At 49.1% G+C, this 3,748-nt stretch overlaps 1 pseudogene; it reads left to right on the top strand.

Moving 5' to 3' along the window:
- The first annotated feature begins 2,461 nt into the window (after window positions 1–2,461).
- Window positions 2,462–3,401, top strand: LOC136174536 (olfactory receptor 10V1-like; annotated as a pseudogene).
- Window positions 3,402–3,748: the final 347 nt, after the last annotated feature.

Here is a 3,748-nt window from a genome sequence, read left to right as displayed (position 1 = left end):
GGCTCAAGCAATGGGAGCAAGGCCAAGCTCTGTTTCTACAGCAGGTGTGATGTGTGGGGTGTGTGTGTAGCTGGGGTATGTTGTTTTGGATACCATATAAACTTGCCCTGAAATTCTTTCCAGCTGATCAGCAGCAGCAGGAAGAAAACTGGGTGAAGAGATTCTAAAATAAAATAAAATAATAAGATTCTTTCCCTTTGCACATTCAACAGCCGTCTATTTAAATGTTCCCTATGCTAGTCATACAGACAGAACTTGCTGTTTAATTTTGGGACCATTTATGGAAGTGAGGACAGAATTAAGGGCACTTACTCTTACTCAGACTATTCACTGAAAAGTCAAGTGATGAACTGTTTGGGCATGGATGGAGACTTTATTCAGAAAACCAACTGAGCAAGAAGATGGTGGACTAGTGTCCCAAAGAGCAACCCAGTTGAATTGCTCTTGGATCGAGCAAGTTGAAAGCCAATGGAGGCCTTTGTTGGAGTGGTCTCTGGGCGTAGAATGGAAACCAGACTGTGCTAGAGCACAAATAGGAAATGGTTGAAGCGGAAAGGAGACAGGGAGGCCTTAGAGGATGATAAAAGATTAAGGGGATTTCTTTCTCTTTTTACCATGGGAGGTAACGTTGCTGCAGAGGGGGTCAAAGGGAGACATCAGAGACAGAGGGAATGACTTGTGCAAGATCCCAGAGGGAGCATACGGGCTAAGACGACTCGTTTTGCAGAGGAGAGGGGACGCTTCGAGAAAGGCATGTGGAAACTTGCTGTGGGTGTAGGGCTAGGCAGAGAGTGTTTGGGTCTAGAGCTAGTGAGAATGATGAAGAGTTGCCTCCAGGTAGCTTCTTTTTTTTTTTTCCAATGAAGTTGGAGGCTGGGTCATTCCCGTTGGTGAGAGAGGAGAGAGCAGAAGAGAGGTCTTAAAGAGACCAGGGAAATTTGCTCTAGTCGTCATGGGGACCGGAGGGAACAGCTGACTCAGAGGCTTGGGGACAGTACTAGGGTTCATAACACCTTTTTATCTCTGTTGTGGCACCAGTCAGCACAATTTTGTGATTTTCTGTAGTCATGCTCAGCCTGGAATGAAGATGCTGGATATTACAGAAGGTAGCAGGGTGGGCAGAAGGTCAGGAAGTGACAGTATTGGCAAAAGACTGATGGAAGAGTTGGACCACAGGTCTTGGTTAGTTGGAGTAGGGAGGGAAGCCAGAAGGAGTCTTATCTGGGAGAACTAGGGGCATCGAGGCAGGCTTAAAAGGTGCAAGGACAGTAGTGTTAGTGATGTTTGCTCACATTTATGGAGAATTTCCTAGGGACCAGACTCATTTACTTTTCAGAACAATCCTAAGTGCTGTGTCCTATTGCTATCTTCATAGACGAAGAAATTGAAGCAGAAACTTCAGCAATTTGCTCAAGATGATTCCATTGGTCAGTGACAGATGAGCCTGTGCTCTTGACGACCAGGCAAGGGATCGAGGGAGTAGAGAGATCTGTGCTCTGGGAATGGTTCTGTGCTTCCCTGGTGGCTGGGTGGTAAGAAATCCACCTGCCAATGCAGGAGGTGTGGGTTCCATCCCTGGGTGAGATTAGCCCCCGGAGAAGGAAATGGCAACCCACTCCAGTATTCTTGCCAGGGAAATCCCATGGACAGAGAAGCCTGGTGGCGTCCAGTCCAGGGGGGCAGCAAACATGGCTTGGTGACTAAACAGTAACAACAGTGGCATGCTATGGGTTAATATTTCACTGCTGACCTGAGCAGCTATTCCTCCACCAACGTCCATCACAGAGTTACTCATAATAGCGAAAAGGTGAAACAATCCACATGTCCGAGACCAGATGAATGGATAAACACAATGGGGTATATACACACACAATGGAATATTATTCAACCTTGAAAAGGAATGTGATTTTGGCATAAGCTACTACATGGATGGACCTTGAAAACATTATGCTTAGTGAAATAAGCCAGACACAGAAGGACAAGTAGTGTATGATTCCACTTTACAGGAGGCACTTAGAATAGGAAAAGTCATAGAGACAAAGTAGGATTGAGGTTGCTAGGGACTGGGAGGAGATTGTGGGGAGTTTTAGTTTATCGAGTAGAATTTTTTGGGGAATGATGAAAAAGTTTTGGGTAGAGATAGAGGCGATGGTTATACAACATCGTGAATGTATTTAATGTCACTGAATTGTACACTGACACAGGGTTAAAATGATAAATATTACATAACATATATTTTACCACAACTTAAAAAAGATTTCAGTGGGGAGCTACTTCTGGGTGATTACAACAACAGAAGAGCTGTTGAAGTAGTGAGATGCTGAATTTGGAGGGAAAGATGGTTGGAGTTGAGGAAGGAAGGGAGAGACGCAGAGCTGAATGGGTCAGCCAGCAGGAGTCCCGCGTCCTGACGTTTGGCTATCCTCAGGGGCAGCGCCTGGACCATTAGCAGGCCCGATGCATGGACCACGTGGAGGATGCAAACCAGACTGGGACGATGATTCACTTCCACTTCCGCCCCTTCTCCAAACTCCCTGAGGTTCAGATGCTGATTTTCGTGGCCTTCCTGATCACGTACCTGGTCAGTGTCAGTGGCAACATCTCCATTTCGCTCATCATCTGGACCCACCGCTCTCTGCACACCCCCATGTACTTCTTCCCGGCCAACCTGGCGGCTCTGGAAACCTGCTGCTCCTCCACCATTGCCCCCCTGACGCTGGCCAGCACCCTGTCCATGGGGAGAACCCTCATCTCCCTGGCAGGCTGCGGTGCCCAGGTGTTCTTCATCTTCCTGGGCAGCACCGACTGCATCCTGCTGCCGTCATGGCCTGTGACAGGTTCGTGGCCATCTGCCACCCTCTGCGTTACAGCCTCGTGATGAGCTGGCGGCTGTGTGCCAGACTGGCCCTGGGGTCCCTGGCGGTGGGCTTCGTCTTGGCCTTGCAGCTGACTGTGCTCATCTTCCGGCTCCCCTTCTGCAGCAGCAAGGAGACCGGCATGTTCTACTGTGACATCCTGCCCGTGGTGAGACTGGCCTGTGCAGACACCCGGGTCCACGGGGCCATGCTGTTCGTGGTTAGTGTCGCTGTCCTCACCCTCCCCTTCCTGCTGATCACCCTGTCCTATGTCTTCATCGTGGTGGCCATCCTGAAGATCCGCTCTGCAGAGGGAGGCACAAGGCCTTCTCCACCTGCTCCTCCCACGTGACTGCGGTTCTGCTCCAGTACGGAGGTACCAGCCTCATCTACCTGTGCCCCAGCTCCAGCTACTCTCCGGAGAGGGGCCAAGTGGTGTCTGTGGTTTACACCTTCATCACCCCTATGCTGAACCCCTTGATCTATAGCATGAGGAACAGAGAGCTTAAGGATGCTTTCAAGAGAGCAGTGATGCGGTCCCTGTAGTCCTAAACACAGCAAGCACTCTGGATGCTCCTCTGTAACGCGGCGGGCTGGAGACAGACGGGGTGTGCTCCCTGAGAGATGGGAGACGGGGGTAAGTGGTCACAGCTTTTGCAGTTACTTCTTCCTGCTTATGTTATTTTCGAGAAGTCATTTTTCCTTTGTAAGGAAGAGATGGAAACAGTGGAAACAGTGGCAGACTTTATTTTTGGGGGCTCCAGAATCACTGCAGGTGGTGATTGCAGCCATGAAATAAAAAGACGCTTATTCCTTGGAAGAAAAGTGATGACCAACCTAGATAGCATATTAAAAAGCAGAGACGTTACTTTGCCAACAAAGCTCCATCTAGT

The sequence above is a fragment of the Muntiacus reevesi genome, chromosome 9 (genome assembly GCF_963930625.1).
Source record: "Muntiacus reevesi chromosome 9, mMunRee1.1, whole genome shotgun sequence".
NCBI classification, from domain to species: domain Eukaryota; kingdom Metazoa; phylum Chordata; class Mammalia; order Artiodactyla; family Cervidae; genus Muntiacus; species Muntiacus reevesi.
This window is presented reverse-complemented; position numbering and strand designations above follow the sequence as displayed.